At 42.7% G+C, this 19,928-nt stretch overlaps 1 protein-coding gene across 1 annotated transcript in view; it reads left to right on the forward strand.

Moving 5' to 3' along the window:
* LOC126991708 (hyaluronate lyase-like) overlaps positions 1 to 19,928 on the forward strand; it is a 99,806-nt gene that overhangs the window by 16,351 nt on the left and 63,527 nt on the right. The window contains exons 2-3 of the mRNA XM_050850413.1: positions 1,868 to 2,030; positions 5,364 to 5,472. The gene's annotated coding sequence lies outside the window, so the exon portion shown is untranslated. The remainder of the gene's footprint in view (positions 1 to 1,867; positions 2,031 to 5,363; positions 5,473 to 19,928) is intronic.

Below are 19,928 nucleotides of genomic sequence, written 5' to 3' on the forward strand. Positions count from 1 at the left end.
ATATATCACCAAACGAACTTTAAAGAACCATTAGAACATTTAAAAACAACACTCCAGGAATAACTAACATAAACAAGATAATACTAAACAATCTTAAAGAAGGGGCACTATCAAAAATACAATGGATCTTCAACCATACACTATCAATGGGATACTTTCCAGATAAATTCAAAACCGCAATAATCAAATTTATCCCAAAAGAAAATACAGACAGCACAAACCCAATAAACTATAGACCAATATCGCTGCTTGAAGTAACTGGCAAGGTACTGGAAAAAATATTCAACCCCAGGCTGAGAGCATTACTAGAAACAAAAAACATCCTTAAAGACACACCACGGCTTCAGGATCAACAGAGGCACCGACACAGCACTCACAGCCATACACGAGACCACAGCTTACCACACGGCCAGAAACAACCACTGTTACCTTATGCTAAGGGATGTCAGCATGGCCTTCGATAAAGTTTGGATTCAAGGATTACAATACAAGATAGCCCACCTAGATATGCCGGACATAACCAAAATAATTCTCATCAACTTCCTCATCAATAGAAAAGCAAAGATCAAAATAACTAACCACACAGGCCCTCCGTTTCCACTGTCGGCAGGGGTGCCACAGGGGAGCGCACTGTCACCTACATTGTATATCATATATACAAATGACCTCCCTGAACCAGCCATAGACTGCAATATCATACAATACGCTGATGACAAAACTCAAATAATAGGATATACGGGGAAATCCAGAGCTCTCATGGCAAACACGACAAAGAATGAAATAGAAAAAATCAACAACGTATACGAAAAGAAATGGAAAATAAAAACAAACAACAACAAATTTAAGATTATACCACTAGCAGTAAAGAAGAAAACAACATAATAGTTGAAAGAACTCAAAAAGAATACTCTGAAAAAGGCAAAGGCCTCGGACTAACAATCAACATAGCTGGAATAGAACAACACATCAAGGAAATAAGAAACAAAGCAACAGGAGCTCTAACGGAACTTTACCGGTTCAGGAACACACCAACTAAAATAAAACTTCACCTCATCAAAACATACATACTACCTATATTGCTATACCCGCCAATACCTCTAGCATCAACAAGCGCGTCAAGCAAAAATAAACTACAGCAGGTCCAAAACCAAGCATTGAGATTTGCCAATAACGAGACATTCCCTTACACCAAGGACACCAAAATAATGCACGATGAAACCAAGATAGAACCAATAAACTACCATCTTTACACACAAGCACATAAAATATTTGAGAAAATGACAAATTTACAAAGCCTGCACTTCTTGAACATCATAGACAATTATGGAATACACAAAAATCACCCATGGTTTCAAAGGACAACAATCATTCTAGACAGAGGCCCACCAATAAAGAAATATACATCATAAAAGCACAACGAACACAATCAAGCTAACAAGAACACACAAAACAACACCACTTGACTGAGAACGACACAAAACGCATCACAGCATAAAGTACATCAGTAAATAAGCAAGGCGGACAGCCCGCCATCTTTCAATCTCTCACTTTTCTTCCTATAACTTCCTCAACTTACCTTACTCTTAACACCACTTATTTCCCCCCCCCCCTACTCTATCATACACATTTATGGTTATGGTTAGGGGCTGGGCCATATTGCTGACCACAAGGTCTCAGCAAGAAAGCCTATCGGCGCTATACACCAAGACGTAGAAAAATGATGCAAAATAAATAACATAGACCACAGAGAAAGAGACGGGCCCCATTCACTCTGAGATATTGATCGATATGTAGGCTTCTTGACCACTGACCAGTTGCTTTAAAGAATTATCTTATTTTTTCTTTGCTAACTTTTTTTTTTCTACAGGCAAGATACGGAACAGTTGAAGACCAGTCCTTCGCCTTCAGGGAGCACGCAGAGAGGCTGGGGGCTCTCGCCTACCACCATGTTACCAATAACGACCGGGATATGTCGGGACATATCACAAAATCATTCAACTTCCTCGCTTATAAGGCGCCTGTTAACCAAGGTATAAAATGTATCTTATCATTCAAAATATATATATATATATATATATATATATATATATATATATATATATATATATATATATATATATATATATATATATATATATATATATATATATATATATATATATATATATATATATATATATACTACTCACTGCTCCTAACAAGAGACCAGAGGAATGGCCGAAAAAAAGGTAAATTGCGGAAGGAGAGGTGTCCTGATACCCTTCTCTTGAAAGAGTTCAAGTCGTAGGCAGGAGGAAATACAGATGAAGGAAGATTGTTTCAGAATTTACCAGCGTGAGGGATAAAAGAGTGAAAATCCTGGTTAACTTGTGCGAAAGGGATTTGAACAGTTAAGGGATGAGCTTGAGTAGAAAAGCGTGTGCAGTGAGGCCGCGGGAGTGGGGGAGGCATGCAGTTAGCAAGTTCAGAAAAGCAGTCAGCGTGAGAATATCGATAGAAGAGAGAAAGAGAGGGAACATGGGGGCGGAATTTAAGAGGTAGAAGACTATCAGTAAGAGGAGGAGAGCTGATGAGACGATCAGCAACCGCCATCTGCAGACCAGCCAGAGGGAGCTGTGCGCTTGTAGACTCTGCTGTATATAACTGTCTAAAGCACTCGGCTCGAGAGTCCGCTACCGATCCTCACCTGATACTATCGGCCCATCACCTGTTCTGATAGTGCTCGTCTGAGATGTGGGTGTGTAGCAAAACTTTTTCAGATCTAGGAAGGCAGGTCTAAGGTCGTTTGCATTTAGACAATCCTTAACATCCTCAGCGAAACCTCTGGCATTCCTCTCTTTATATCTTCTCTGAAGGGTTCTAGTGACAAAATCCTGTATCGCTTCGAGCCCCCAGCCAGCCTGGCAACACAATGCTCCTCTTTGTTCTCCAATGTGTTCTTCAAAGCACCTCCCCTTCTAGACCTTGGACGCTTTCCAGTGCACTCCTGGGCAGATTTAAAAGTCTCTCGTGTAAAGATACCCCTCAGCTCTCCCAGATCCTCCAGTGCACCAAGCACTGATATGAAACTGCTACTGTATAATCCTGTGCACGTGCCTCGTCCGTGTTTCCAAAATATGAACCAAGGAGGATTGCTTCTTGATATTTTCTTGGACCTGATGCGTATGCTCAGTTTTGCAACGTCATTCCTGGTCAGTTGAAAAAAGAAACAGTTAAAAAAATACTGCTCTGGAAGATCATTCAACGAGTGCTAACAAGGATGTGATCGATCTTCTCTGCCACACTACCCTACCAGCATTGCTATACCGAGTTTAAAGGCGAAGTTCGCGTCTATGGGACCAAGAACCAGTAAGCCTCAGTCAGCGGCTGTTTACCTTTCTTGTGCAAGAGTCATGGGGACCAACACATATTTCGTAACCAGCTCTCTTTGTCCCGACAGATGCATTGAAATCGCGAAGACAGTGAGTGTGTGAGGCGGGGGGCACCGGTCCATTTCATTGTCGAGCTTGACATTGAGACGCTATTTGAATGGTCAGCGTCGGGCGCAGCGTCCAGGGATACGCGGGTTCAGGGGGACAGCATGGGCCAAGCTACATGGCTGCACTATAAACACTTGCCTGCGCCATAGCGGGCTGGGGTCGACCATTAGCCCCCATCAAGTAAGCCCACCGACGCCACAGGCGGAGCGTAAACAATAACAAAAAGATATCAAGTTAATACATTCGGAAAGGCGCTAATGCTCATCGGTGGCATAGTTGGTATGCTGCCCTAACTTCTACTCAGAATGCTCGGGTTCGATCCCCGGCACTCAGTGGTGTTCAGTACGGGTGAATAATATATATTTGTAAGCATATTTTTTTGCATAATTATCATGCATTCTAGGTAGTTATATGGTACTTGGCCCCTCCTACCAAGTGAGCATTTGCACAAGGTATCAGAATTCGAAACCTTCCTCGTTGTTGATAGGTTTTGTCAGAACTCCCCAGCCGTTCAATCTATTTAAAGGCACTTTTTTTTTGTTGCTCTTTGGCAGCTTTTCGAGAGATCATTGAGCACATTTTATCATGTTCCTTGAGGCGTTATCTCCAAGCCTTAATCGTAAAGCTTTCCCGTCTCATACAAGTAGTGTTCCAGGTGACCATTTTATACTTAAATTTCACTGTGAAATAAAAATAAATGGCACTTCAGCCAGATCTTGTAGTGCTAGGTAATGTGTTCGTCCTTGTAGACATCTGCCAAGAAATTCCAGCGCCGTTAGATTTCTTTGAGCTTTCTCTTGGACGACCCCAGACCGTTAGTGGCGCAGACGAATTATATTTATAGTGACTGCCGTGATACATGATTCTTGTTTGTCCCATGGGGCCCCCAGTGCTCCTGTTGACTGAAGTCGCTGAAGTTGGAGTCGATTAAAATTCTAGGCAGCATGTGGATAATCTTTCACCACTCAGCGATGGGTGAAAACTGTCAGCCTGCATCGGTGGAACTCAAACCTAGATCACCTGATTCATCACACCAGCACGCTGACCACTCGGGCAGCACCTGCCGAATGTACATGAACTCCTCCAATGTTTTTTGGGGGGCAACGTAAAGTTCAATTGTTTCATGAGAGTATGGTATTTTCTATGCTGCTTTAGCTGTCATAGTAACACCAAGAATTTTCACCTTTATATGGATAATTGTGTCCAAGATGCTGTCACAAAACTGAGGTACTACCCCTCGTATATCAATGGCCGCCCGCCTCTAGCCACTGCCAAAAAGTATCGTTTAGTCGGCGCAACATCTGTGGTCATATGCCGGAGAGAGACAGAAGGGGAAGGAATTATTGGAGAAGGGGACAGATCCCAGGAGACTGGACACAACCCCCGATTAATACCTGCTATCCATTCACTGCTGGGTGGACAGGGGCGTAGGGTATCGGAAAAGCCGACCAAATTTTCCCACTCCGCCCGGGAATCGAACCCGGGCTCTCTCGGTTGTGAGCCGAGTGTGCTAACCACTGCACCACGAAGCCCCCAACCACTGCCAGATGTACCATTTTATCCCCAAAATAGCTTATATTCCCAACTTCATGAGATAGACTACGCAACCATGGAGAATGTTTTTAGTTTCAAAATGCGAATGTTTTAACTGATTATTTATGTCCTTTCCTCATGCAACCAAAATAATGCCCCTCATCATCGTCATCCAGCATGCCTGGAACTTCAATTGTAGAACATACTACAATTGAAGTTCCAGGCATGCTGGATGACGATGAACAACTAAACGCAACATGCTACTCAAACTTTCTTAAGAGTTTCCCTATTAACACACACACACACACACACACACACGAAAGACTAATACCTGTCTTTTCCTTACCAAAGACAAGAATCAGTGGGCCCAGTACATGGGCATCCCGCTCGATATGTGGTCGCCTTTAGTACTTTCCAAGGGCATCATCAGTAAGGTCCTGCAAGAGGCAATACTTGACAGGTTAGTAGTCCTGCATGTTTACGATATTTGGTGTTTCAATGAGTTTCTGTGCGCGCGCGCGCGTGTGTGTGTGTGTGTGTGTGTGTGTGTGTGTGTGTGTGTGTGTGTGTGTGTCTTGGTATTCATTTAGCATATATTGTCGCAATCATAAATTAAGTAAATGGGGCCTACCTTGTATGCAACTTGCATTATCGTATCGGTAAAGCCTTAGAACATATAAGTGAATGAATTAAAGTTTAATAAATATTTTTTTCACAACAAGGGAGGCAGCTCAAGGGCAAGAAACAAAAACAGGAAGATATAAACCCGCTAGACGCTGCTCCATCAAAAGAAGCCAAAACGATAAACCAGGAAAGGGGTCAATTTCGGGTGAAGAGGTGTCCTGATACTCTTTTCTTGAAAGAGTTCAAGTCGTAAGAGGGAGGAAACACAAACGAAGGAAGGCTGTTCCAGAGTTTACGAGCAGAAGGGTTACTAGTTATCTATTCCATAAGGGATTGGACACAAGGAGCCTTCAAACCCGCTAACCATGATCTTTACATTTCCGTCCGAGATCGTGCCAGATCTATTTTTCGACTAACCAAAACCTCTTTCATCCATAGCAAATCTCAAAACCTTGCTTTTTCTAATTATTCTCGGGACTTCTGGCACCTAGCCAAAAATATGTCTTCTTCATCTTCCTCTCCTCTTCTTAACTCTGACGACAGCACCGCCGTCTCATCTATCTCTAAGGCTGAACTCTTCGCTAAAACTTTCTGTAACAAATATTCCTCCTACTCATCCCCCCTCTGACTCCTTTATGCCTGTTACTAAGATTATTCGGAATGATGTTTTCTACGTCCTCTCCGGACTCAACTCTCAGAAGGCTTATGGACCTGATGGAGTGCCTCCTATTGTCCTTAAAAAACTGTGCCTCCATGCTGACACCCTGCCTGGTCAAACTCTTTCGCCTCTGACTGTCAACATCTACCTTTCCTTCCTGCTGGAAGTATGCATTCATACAGCCTGTGCCTAAGAAGGGTGACCGTTCCAATCCCTCAAACTACCACCCTATAGCTTTACTTTCCTGCCTATCTAAAGCTTTTGAATCAATCCTTAACCGGAAAATTCAAAAGCACCTTCCCACTTATGATTTTTTATCTGGTCCCCAGTATGAGTTCCGCAAGGGGCGTTCACCTGGCGATCTTCTTGCTCTATTAACTGATTCTTGGTTATCCTTTCTTAACCGTTTCGGTGAAACTTTCTCAGTTGCGCTAGACATAACAAAAACTTTCGATAGAGTCTGGCAAGAGTCTTTGCTTTATAAACTGCCCTCTTTCGGATTATATCCCTCTCTCTGTTCCTTTATCTCCAGTTTCCTTTCCGTCCGTTTTATCTCTGGAGTGGTAGACGGTCACTGTTCTTCCCCTAAACCCATCAACAGTGGTATCCCACAGGGTTCTGTCCTATCACCCGCTCTCTTCCTGTTATTCATCAATGATCTTTTTTCCATAACAAACTGTCCTATCCACTCATACGCTGATGACTCCACTCTGCATTATTCAACTTATTTCAACAGAATACCCTCTCAACAGAAATTACAAGACTCCAGAGAGGAGGCTGCTGAACGCTTAACTTTATTTCTGATTGGGGGAAAAGGAACCTTGTAGCCTTCAATGCCTTAAAAAAAAAAAAAAAAAAATTCCACCTATCGACTCTACATAATCTTCCGAACACCTATCCTCTATTCTTCGATAACACTCAGCTGTCACCTTCTTCAACACTAAATATCCTCGGTCTATCCTTATCTCAAAATATCAACTGGAAACTTCCCTTCTCCTCTCTTACTAAATCAGCTTCCTCGAGGTTGGGAGTTCTGTATCGTCTCCGCTAGTTCTTCTTCCCCGCACAGGTGCTCTCCATATATAGGGGCGTTGTCCGCCCTCGTATGAAGTATGCAGCTCACGTGTGTGTATGTGTGTGTGTGTGGGGGGGGGGGCTCCACTCACACAGCTCTCCTGGACAGAATGGAGTATAATCTCATCAGCTCTTCTCCTTTTACTGATTGTCTTTTACCTCTTAAACTCCGCCGCCGTGTTGCATCTCTTTCTATCTTCTATCGATAGTTTCATGCAGACTGCTCTTCTGGACTTGCTAACTGCATGCCTTCCCCCCTCCCGCGGCCCCGCTGCACACGACTTTCTACTCATGCTCATCCCTATTCAGTTCAAACCCCTTATACAAGAGTTAACCAGCATCTCCATTCAAGACACCTACCGAACGGGCGTAAGCTACTCCCGGTAAGGTTATATGGGAAGCGAGGAGGGTGCTGAAGCCCTTCAAAGACCCTTCCCATGTCCTCACTAACCGTTTCCCTTTTGTCTCATCAACACCAGAGAGTAGTTCAGCATGTTCTTTAAAGATAGATCCTCTCTCTTTCTACACCACACTACATTCACATACACACCTTTTCCCCAAATTTAAAATTCAAAATGGCACATACACGAACTGCCTCGGAGTCCTCGCCTGGAGGGGGGACAATAAATTCACCTAGGGAGGACTCCCCTTCTGACTGCCGACTTGAGAGGTGTCCTGATAGCTCCTCAAACCTCCTCCTTATCAATTTCTGCATCATTCGCGGTATTAGTTATAATTTCCATTCTGTGGAACACCATCTCTCTTCCTCTAAACCTCACCTTCTCTTCCTCACCGTAACACAGGTTTCTGAGGCTACTGAAAGCAATCTCTACTCTGTTCCCTCCTACTATCTCTTTCCTAAATTTCAATCCAAAGCTGGATGTTCCGCCTACGTGCGCAACGACATCACTTGCTCTCGTGCCCACGACCTTGACTCTTCTGAATTTTCCACCATCTGGCTAAGACTTCATTGTTATTCTATTACTAAATACATCTGTGCTGTCTATCTCTCACCTAACTCTACTAACTTTGTAAAATTCCTTGATGCGCATCTTGACCCACTCTCCCTTCGCTGAAATCTCCGTCTTGGGAGATTTCAATGTTCACCACCAGCTTTGGCTTTCATCCTCTTTCACTGACCAGCCTGGTGAACAAGCCTGCAACTTTGCTCTCTTCAACTACCTAGAGCAGTTGGTTCAGCACCGTACACGTATTCCCGACCGCCTTGGAGACCGGCCCAACATACTAGACCTCTTCCTTATCTCTAACCCTTCTGCTTACTCTGTTAAACTGTTCTCTCCGTTGGGCTCCTCCGATCACAACCTTATTTCTGTATCCTGTCCTATTGCTCCTGTACATCCTCTGAACCCACCGAAGAGGCGATGTTTCTGGCATTTTGCTTCAGGTCGGTGGGACGACCTGAGGATGTACTTTTCCAATTTCCCGTGGAATGATTACTGCTTCCAGGAGAGAGACCCCTCTCTGTGTGTGTGCCCAGCACATCACAGAGGTGATTGTCTCTGGAATGGAGGCATACATTCCACGTTCTTTCTCTACTCCTCATGCTTAAAAGCCTTGGTTTAATCATGCTTGTTCTCGTGCTATTAAAAATAGAGAGGCAGCTCACAAAAGGTACCAGAACCTTCGCACTCCTGCTAACCTTGATCTTTATATTTCAGCCCGGAACTGTGCCAAATCTATTCTTCAACTTACTAAAAGCTCTTTCATAAATAGAACATGTCACCATCCTGCTTTCTCTGTTTCTTCCAGAGACTTTTGACACCTAGCCAAAAGTATCTCCTCTAATTTAACTTCTTCCTTTTTCCCATCTCTCCTTAACCCTGACGGCAGCACCGCCGTCTCATCTATCTCTAAGGCTGAGCTCTTCGCTCAAACTTTATGTAAGAACTCCACCCAGGACGTTTCTGGGCATATTCCTCTTACCCATCCCCCCTCTAACTTCTTTATGCGTGTTATTAAGATTTTTGAGAGTGATGGTTTATGTGCCCTCTCTGGCCTCAACTCTCAGAAGGCTTATGGACCTGATGGAGTGCCTCCTATTGTCCTTATAAACTGTGTTTCCGTGCTGACACCCTGCCTGGTCAAACTCTTTCGTCTCTGCCTATCAACATCTACCTTTCCTTCCTGCTGGAAGTACCCCTTCGTATAGCCCAGTGTTATTCACTAATTTTTGCAAGAGAGCCACTTTGGTTAAACACATTGATTTAGAGAGCCGCAGCTACTGCAAGTTAGCGTAACTCAACTAATTAAATTAAGTAGTACTGGGCTGCAAGTGCAATATAGTAAATGCAGCTACCTTCCACAAGCAGCAACAGTTAAGCCCTTACTTTCATATATGTTGCCGCAGTCTCAAATATCTGTTGCCTAATTTCAAACACAAATCTCCAGGAGTAAGAGTAACGCAATACGTCCAGTCTCCCCGAAAGGTTTAACTCAACTGATTCGGGGAGACCACCGACGCGCGGCCTAGAGCTAGACGTGTCGCTGATGTTTCCCGTATTAGACACGTATGATTTCGCGCGGCCTAGAACTACGTAGACGTGTCGCTGATCAGTTTTCCCGTAGTAGACACGTATGATTTCTGTACGACTAGGGCAGGGATGTTAGAATGTTATCGCTTACTGTGACTTTGTCTTCCATCTCACCTCATGAAAATATATATCTTTCTTGATAAATTATTAAATTATTTTTCTATGTATTTTTTTTATTAATTAATTTATATATTTTTCGAGAGCCGTGAATTGAGTCATTGCGAGCCGCCAGCGGCTCGCGAGCCGCGCAATGAATACCACTGGTATAGCCTGTGCCTAAGAAGGATGACCGTTCAAATCCCTCAAACTACCGCCCTATAGCTTAACTTCCCTATCCACTTCTAACCTTCTATCTGTTCGCCAGTATGGGTTCCGCAAGGGGCGTTCTACTGGTGACCTTCTTGCTCTCTTAACAGTCTGACTCATCGTCATCCTCTCTTAGCCGTTTCGGTGAAATTTCCTCTGTTGCCCTAGGTATATCGAAATCCTTCGATAGAGTCTGGCACAAGTCTTTGCTTTCTAAACTGCCCTCTCTCGGATTCTATCCCTCTCTCTGTTCCTTCATATCCAGTTTCCTTTCCAGCCGTTCTATCTCTGGGGTGATAGACGGTCATTGTTCTTCCCCTAAACCTATTAACAGTGGTGTTTTACAGGGCTCTGTCCTATCATCCACCCTCTTCCTGTTATTCATTGATGATCTTCTTTCCATAACAAACTGTCCTGCCCACTCATACACCCACGACTCCACTCTGCATTATTCAACTTCTTTCAATAGAAGACCATCCCAACAGGAAGTACATGACTCCAGACTGGTGGCTGCAGAACGCTTAACCTCAGACCGTGCTATCATTTCCGATTGGGGAAGAAGGAACCTTGTGTCCCTCAATTTCTCCACCTATTAATTCGACACAATCTTCCAAACACCTATTCCCTATTCTTCGACAACACTCAGCTCTCACCTTCTTCAACCCTAAATATCTTCGGTCTATCCTTAACTCAAAATCTTAACTGGAAACTTCATATTTCTTCTCTCACTAAATCAGCTTCCTTGAGGTTGGGCGTTCTGTATTGTCTCCGCCAGTTCTTCTCCCCCGCACAGTTGCTATCCATATACAGGGGCCTTGTCCGCCCTCGTATAGAGTATGCATCTCACGTGTGGGGGGGCTCCACTCACACAGCTCTATTGGACAGAGTGGAGTCTAAGGCTCTTCGTCTCATCAGCTCTCCTCCTCTAACTGATAGTCTTCTACCTCTTAAATTCCGTCGCGATGTTGCCTCTCTTTCTATCTTCTATCGATATTTTCACGCTAACTGCTCTTCTGAACTTGCTAACTTCATGCCTCCCCCCCTCCCGCGACTTTCTAATCAAGCTTATCCCTATACTGCTCAAATCCCTTATGCAAAAGTTAACCAGCATCTTCACTCTTTCATCCCTCACGCTGGTAAACTCTGGAACAATCTTCCTTCATCTGTATCTCCTACCTACGACTTGAACTCTTTTAAGTAGAGGGTATCTGGGCACCTCTCCCCCCCGAAATTGACCTATCTTTTTGGCCACTCCTCTGTACTCTATTCAGGAGCAGTAAGTAGCGGACTTTTTTTTCATTATTGTTTTCTTTTTTCACGCCCTTGAACTGTCTCCTATTCTGTAAAAAAAATAAATAAATAAATAAATAAATCTGGAGCAGCCTTCCTTCATCTGTATTTCCTCCTTGACCTTGACTCTTGACCTCTTTCAAGAAGAATGTATCAAGACACCTCTCCACCCGAATTTGACCTCTCTTTTGGCTACTCTTTACTTTTATCTATTATGGGAGCGGCGAGTAGCGGGCTTTTTTTTGTACTCTTTTTGTTGCCCTTGAGCCGTGTCCTTTGATGTAAAAAAAAATGATGTCGGTTAAGGTTCGTTTTTTTTAATGTGCCAGTCTTCCATTACCTATCTTATGACACATCACTAGCTCTTCATATATCTTTTCTACAAAAGTTCTTCAATCATGTAAACGCTTATTAAATCAAATTCAAGGACTATTTTTTTTATTGTTGAAAATAGGGAATAATATTCATGAAAGCGCAGCCTTTTCTGGCAGCGGTCGCGGCGGTGGTCCAGCCGGTGTTGCGAGAAATACCTCCTCGCAGAAATAAGTCGTATATACATGATGGGGTCGAGGGGGTGGGGGGGGGGGAGCCCCTCCGTTAGAGATTTTGGTATGTAAAGTTCGGTTGGAGTAGTTTAAATATGCTCCCCCACCCGACGGGTCCACGAAAGGCATTGAAAAATCAATCATTATGTGATTTCCGGAGAAAAATACTATTTCCATGTTAAAACCACCAAAAAACACCCAGAATTAAAATATTATTGTTCAAGTCTGAGCAACGTTAATGAAACGAGTCTCTACCTTGATGTCTATGAAAGGGCGTCAAGGAAAAATGTAAAACTAGTATAGATTCATACAGTCCCCTCGATGAGCAGACATCGATATGAAAAATATGTGACCGTAAAATATGGAGAATAAAAAAGGAAAAGGTGGGACACGAATAATACCTTATGAGGAAACAGATTGCTGATGACGTTTGTTTTGAACTTTCCAATGCCAACAAAATAACTATCTCATCCTGAAGCACATTACACATTTTAATGAAATTGGGGATAGAAGAAGTGAAAAAAATATTAATTGCTCAAAAACGTTTTTGAAAATATTAATTGCTCAAAAACGTTTTTGAAAAGCACGCTCATGGAATTGTAAATAATGGCGTGTTCATCGAATAGGCTGAAATTGAGTTGGTAACGCATCATGTGAGGGGTGCCCATTAGAATTCACTTCCGCCTTCAAGAATGGCAAAGTGGCATGCTGAGATTGGGTTGTTGAAATTTATTAAGTTAAAAGAGCGATCTAAAATTTAAGATGATGTGGAGCGGCAATTCCTTAACAGAGCGCCCTTCAGGGATATTCGTGGAACAGTTTTACTAATGTGATACTCAAAAGTCAATTTGGAGTCTAATAATACTAAAATTAATTTTAACTTTCAAAAATTGATTATTTGGTTGTCCTTGAGCGACTAAAATGATCTTGGCAGGGTGTAATTTTATGCAACAACGCTGACACCAAGAAAAAAATCATGTCAAGATTTGCATTCAAATGAGTTGCCACAAGAGGCCTACTTTGAGGATCAAAAACAGGAGAGATTGCAGAAGAATAATCGATTTAGGCCATTCAATGAAAGGAAATGCCACGCCAGATATTACAAGTACAGAAAATGAAAATGAAAGAGGAACAAGACCTCTACCCTGAGGAACACCGATTTTGACGAGTAAAACTGCTAATATATTCTTCATTGGCAACGCGTTGGTGCCTGTCAAGTAAAATCAAATAAAACATAAACTGAGTCATTAATACCTCTCTCTCTCTCTCTCTCTCTCTCTCTCTCTCTCTCTCTCTCTCTCTCTCTCTCTCTCTCTCTCTCTCTCTCTCTCTCTCTCTCTCTCTCTCTCTCTCTGCTTATACGAAACTTTATACATTCTGTGTATATTTACTTTCAATATAAGGGTTGAATAGATAGATTCCATATAATTAATATAATTTAAAAAATGAGGAATGAGTGGATCAGCTGTCAGCTGTGTGTAGCACACAAGAGCGCGGGATGAGGGGGACCGGACAGCCAGGCAAGGTGGGCTATGAGCCAGGGCAATTTCCATCCTGGCCGTGAAGGAAGTGACCTGGGGTCAGACCTTCAGCACACTCCCGGGAGGCTAAACTCATCGGTCAAGCATATACGCCTTTTCACTCAGTGGTGGATCAGGTAGAAGTGGAGGTGATAGTACGTCACGGGGAGGTTGCGCGAATAGGCAAGAATTTTAGGCCGGTCGTGAGTTGACCTTAGTAGTTATAATATTGCCATACCGGCTTGATTGTCCTGCGCCATAGCGGCTTGATTTGGCGGGGCAAGGGAGCGTGGGGCGGGGGCGGAAAGACATCCGTAGTATCCTACGCCATAGCGGCTTGATTTGGCGGGGCAAGGGAGCGTGGGGCGGGCGCGGAAAGACATCCGTAGTATCCTATGCCATAGCGGCTTGATTTGGCGGGGCAAGGGAGCGTGGGGCGGGGGCGGAAAGACATCCGTAGTATCCTACGCCATAGCGGCTTGATTTGGCGGGGCAAGGGAGCGTGGGGCGGGGGCGGAAAGACAGCCGTAGTAACCGATGACATGGCGGCTTGATTTGGCGGGGCAAGGAGCGTGGGGCGGGGCGGAAAGACATCCGTAGTAGCCTACGCCATAGCGGCTTGATTTGGCGGGGCAAGGGAGCGTGGGGCGGGGGCGGAAAGACACCCGTAGTATCCTATGCCATAGCGGCTTGATTTGGCGGGGCAAGGGAGCGTGGGGCGGGGGCGGAAAGACATCCGTAGTATCCTACGCCATAGCGGCTTGATTTGGCGGGGCAAGGGAGCGTGGGGCGGGGGCGGAAAGACATCCGTAGTATCCTATGCCATAGCGGCTTGATTTGGCGGGGCACGGGAGCGTGGGGCGGGGGCGGAAAGACATCCGTAGTATCCTATGCCATAGCGGCTTGATTTGGCGGGGCGTGGGGCGGGGTGGAGAGCGTCGGGACGGAGAGTGGAGCGTCGGGGCGTGGGGTGGGACGGAGAGTGGCGGGGCGGAAAGAAATCGGTAGTGACCCCTGTCATAGCGGCTTGATTTGGCGGGGGTAAGGGAGCGTGGGGCGGGACAGAGAGGGATCGGCAGTGACAGGCTATGGGGAGGGAGCGAGGGATGTGCTATGGTGCGGTTGGTGGGAGGTGACGAGTCCGGGAGCGGCGAGACATGGGCTGCGCCATGCCTCGTTCTGTCTTAGAGGGAGCGTGTAGGGTGAAGTAGTGACGCCATGCTGAGATGCTATACTTAACAGTTACGCCTTTGTTACCTGTTAGCTTTGCATACACACACACACACACACACACACACACACACACACACACACACACACACGCACATGGTAAATAAGAGTTTGAGATTAATCAAGTACACAAAGTTGTGTTGTGTACATTAAAACTCTGTCTTTGAGAAAGAAAGTATAGTAACTGTATCTTTTTATTTTGGGGAAGATGATGTATAAGTAACCGCACACATGTTAAACATAGAGTTTGAGGTTAAGCATATACGTTAAGTACACAAAAAACACAAAGTTATGTTAAGAAAAGGAGAGAGAGAAAAAGAGGAGAAAAGGAGAGGAAGAGAAAAGAGAAAGAGAAGAAAGGAGAAAGAGAGGATAAAGGAGAGAGAAAAGAGGAAGGAGAGAGAAAAGGAGAAAAGGAGAAGAGAGGAGAAAAGGAGAAGAAGAGAGAGGAGAAAAAGAAAGCAAGAGAAGAAAAGGAGGGAGAAAGAGAAGAGAGAGAGAGAGAGAGAGAGAGAGAGAGAGAGAGAGAGAGAGAGAGAGAGAGAGAGAGAGAGAGAAGACGAAGATGAAAAAGGACAAAGAGAAAGGAAGAAAGAGAAATTATATGAATGACGGGGAGTTGGCTTATGGTAGCACGTGCAAACACTGTCACAGTTGAAAATATACTATGGAAGATGGCGATGATGGGAAAGTCGTTACGTAAAATTCGCTACACACCTGCTTCCGCCCTTCACCCCCCCCACCGCATCCCACCCTCCTCTAGCAGATGTGTTAGGTATCTCCCACTCTCCCGCGTTAGGCGAACAAAGCTGAGCCCTGGTGGGGAACGGCTTAACGTCACGGTGTTGACTCGTCTCTGTTGCGGGATGATGGTATATTTCTCGTGAGAATGAGAAGCAATGCTTTGTGTAAACAGTGTGGGAGACGAAAGTCGTTTAGTGGATCGTGTCGGTCGTGCGTCGACAGTGACCGCCGTGGAGATGACTCTTTGTTTAAACATTGTGGGAGACGTTTCACATCTCTCCTTCCGTCCATGAGTGTTCTTCACCACGAGCTAACAATGCAGAAAAACTCTGTGAAAGCTGTGGAATGGTATTCGGCGAGATACATCGGCATCCCCTCCCCCTTTTCCCGCGTTTTTCCGAGCGTCAAGATAGAGAATTAAACTACCACCGCGATAGTCTTTATATAAGGAATAGTTAAAATTAGTGGGATTTTATGATTTTTATTGATATCTAGTGAGAAACTAACATGCCAAAATCTAGAGAGAGAGAGAGAGAGAGAGAGAGAGAGAGAGAGAGAGAGAGAGAGAGAGAGAGAGAGAGAGAGAGAGAGAAGACTAAGGTGAAAAAGGACAAAGAGAAAGGAAGAAAAAGAAATTATATGAATGACGGGGAGTTGGCTTATGGTAACACGTGCAAACACTGTCACAGTTGAAAATATACTATGGAAGATGGCGATGATGGGAAAGTCGTTACGTAAAATTCGCTACACACCTGCTTCCGCCCTTCTAGCAGATGTGTTAGGTATCTCCCACTCTCCCGCGTTAGGCGAACAAAGCTGAGCCCTGGTGGGGAACGGCTTAACGTCACGGTGTTGACTCGTCTCTGTTGCGGGATGATGGTATATTTCTCGTGAGAATGAGAAGCAATGCTTTATGTAAACAGTGTGGGAGACGAAAGTCGTTTAGTGGATCGTGTCGGTCGTGCGTCGACAGTGACCGCCGTGGAGATGACTCTTTGTTTAAACATTGTGGGAGACGTTTCACATCTCTCCTTCCGTCCATGAGTGTTCTTCACCACGAGCTAACAATGCAGAAAAACTCTGTGAAAGCTGTGGAATGGTATTCGGCGGGATACATCTGCACCCCCTCCCCCCTTTCCCGCGTTTTTCCGGGCGTCAAGATAAAGAATTAAACTACCACCGCGATAGTCTTTATATAAGGAATAGTTAAAATGAATAGGATTTTATGATTTTTATTGATATCTAGTGAGAAACTAACATGCCAAAATCTTATATTAGCTTAATGCAGGTCGATTATTTTTCGTTTGTGTTAAATCCAAACTTAATCCAGTCTGAATAGTTAAACCATTACATGAACACAATAAATTTTGAATTACACTCTAAAAATACATCTTAATTCTGGATGAGAGGGATTCAGACAAGTTATAGTACACACATATGGCATACATGATAATAATAATAATAATAATATTAATAATAATAATAATAATAATAATAATAATAATAATAATAATAACATTGTTAAAATGCATCTTAATTCTGGATGAGGGGGATAATTCAGACAAGTTATAGTACACACACATGGCATACATGATAATAATAATAATAATAATAATAATATTGCAACGTCCTGTGGATCATATGTACGTTTCTACTACCTAGTTACCACGTCCCCATCACCTTTTAAGAACCCTTTTACTACATCCCATTACGCCAATGCTATGTATTGGTACCTTTAATGTGCATATTCCCACAACCTTTCTGATAATCGGGGGGGAGGGGGGGGGGGTGGCTTCGTGGTGCAGTGGTTAGCACACTCGGCTCATAACCGAGAGAGACCGGGTTCGATTCCCGGGCGGAGTGGAAAAATTTTGCTGGGATTAAGCCTTCCCATACTCATATCCTTGAGCATGCGAAGACAATGAAGTGTAAAAAAAAAACTTGCTTTTTTATCTCGTAAAGGAAGAAATACAATCACAAAGGAGTAGGTCAAGTAGGTCATTGCGTTTTTTTTGTGTGTGTGTTTTTGCTACGTTACTGTTACCTTTAGCGTGAATATTGCCACATTCTTCCTACTAAGCATACCATTACCTTTCTGCTACGTTTCTTGCAACGGTTCCTTCTATTACCTGTGTCATACAGCATATCTTCGTTAACTGCTCACAGTCACATAACCATAAATTTTACTTTTCGTTAATGCATATAAACGACGCTGAAAATCAATGTAGTTACACTTGAAGATGAGATGATCGTAAAAATCTAACTTGTTCTTAGTCAGCAAATGAGCAAAGATAGGACAAGACAATTATTATTATTATTATTATTATTATTATTATTATTATTATCATGTATGCCATATGTGTGTACTATAACTTGTCTGAATTATCCCCAGAAAGAAAGAGAAAGAGGTGAGGAAGAGGAGAGTGGAGAACATGAGCACGCAGCAGGTAAAGCTGGCTCCTCACAGGTGGCGTGAGGGACACCCAAGTGCGCTAGTGCTATAAACTATAAATATGAAGTGACAAACTGACATTATTCCATATTGTTTTTACATGTTTTTCTTTACTTTTTCGTATTTTGTATTTGTATGATTGAATGTTTCAACATTCGACAATTCAGTTTGTCCCATACACAGGCTCTATAAAAAAAAATAATACACTCATCACATTTTTTTTCTACCCAAATGTTCGATCCCATCCACACTATGAATGGCGAAAAAAAAAAATTAGGTATTCCTCGTAAAGGAAGAAATACAATCACAAAGGAGTAAGTCAAGCTGTCAATAACACCAACAAAAAAGACAAAAAAAAAAAAATAGATATACTTTCCCCTGAAATAAAATGATCTTATCGAGCAAATATATTATAATATTGTACCTAATTCATTAAAGACAAGGTCAACAATACCAAGGGATTATAGTGGGTCCTATTAGAGTAGTGTGGAATGGAACCAAACCACAGTAAACCACAGGATTAGGTCAACAATATAAGTGTATCTCCAAGATCCTATTAGAAAGTAGTATGTAATGGAACCCAAACACCAGGAAACCATGGAGTTAATGTGATCAACGCATGATACTCAGATATGGAGGAAAATTAGAGAACCATATTTTTTTTATCAATTAATGTGACCAGTAATGTTAATTTTTATAACCAGAGACCAATGAGGACTAAAATATTTATGTATTTCTGTATTGCCAGAACACTTTAAACCTAGAGAAAGGACGCGGGATAACCATGTGCCTGAACCGGGCCTTCAGAGAAAACTTATCAAAACGTACTGGAGGAAACCAATTAGTTAATGTATGGAAGGGTATTAGTGACATGTCATCATGTATAACTAAGGTGGGCAGAACTCACTCTCTTATGTGCTTAGCGTATTATTAATCTTTTCACCTGTTGATGATCATTACCAAAAGGGAATACACACTAAATAAATAGAAGATAAGTGAATGTAAAACAAGTACCAAATTAAGCATGTTAGAAACCAGACAGGCTCTACAGTATTCCGGACATACAGGCTGACAATCAATGATCTAGCATTGTTGAAACCGACAGCTTAATAGGGAATATATTACTGGATTACCTTATCCTAATCTTAGCGTATCCTATGCATCATCAAATATTGTATGCAGAGAAAATAAAGGAGTTACCAAATGACTAGCAAATTAAACTGAAAATAAAAGAGTACGACAAGTACATATCAATTTTGGTTACACATAGTATCAAAAGATAAAAAAAAAGTTCATTGATTAGGATCAGGTATGTAAAAGGGAATTGCGGGTCAAAAACTAAATACATGGAATTCACAGTATATACAGTAAACTGAGTAAAATTACAGAAAAAAAATAATAAACCAATAAACATTACGTTTCAATGAATATTGTTCATATAAATTCTTGCTGGAAGACTTTGATTATTGAAAAATAAATCCTCCCACATGTGAACACTATGATCAGTAGTTCTTAATACCAGTATTTCATGATCTTTAATTCAATTAGGGTGAATATTTCCTCTATTACCGCTTTTCCTTTTGGAATTTTATTCTTCCACTTGATAGTTTTAAACACTTTTGAGTGTTTTGATGTCTCATTTGTTGTAAAAAATGAATAATAACCATAATATGACAATTGGGGAGATTGTATTACTCACGCGCCGACATCTCGTTTTCTACTCAGCCAACTGCTCTTTTGTTGCTGTACGTTACATGTTACGTTACGTTACGTCACGTTACATAATGCGTTATATATTTCCTACTACCCTTTAAACCTTCCGTAAAAAAGAACATTGGGAGTGTATAGATGAAAACAACGGTAAATCCTTCCTCTATTCGCGGGTTCTCTTTTTTTTTTCTTTCTTTTTTTTCCATTGACA

Source organism: Eriocheir sinensis, unplaced genomic scaffold, assembly GCF_024679095.1.
Source record: "Eriocheir sinensis breed Jianghai 21 unplaced genomic scaffold, ASM2467909v1 Scaffold324, whole genome shotgun sequence".
Taxonomy (NCBI): domain Eukaryota; kingdom Metazoa; phylum Arthropoda; class Malacostraca; order Decapoda; family Varunidae; genus Eriocheir; species Eriocheir sinensis.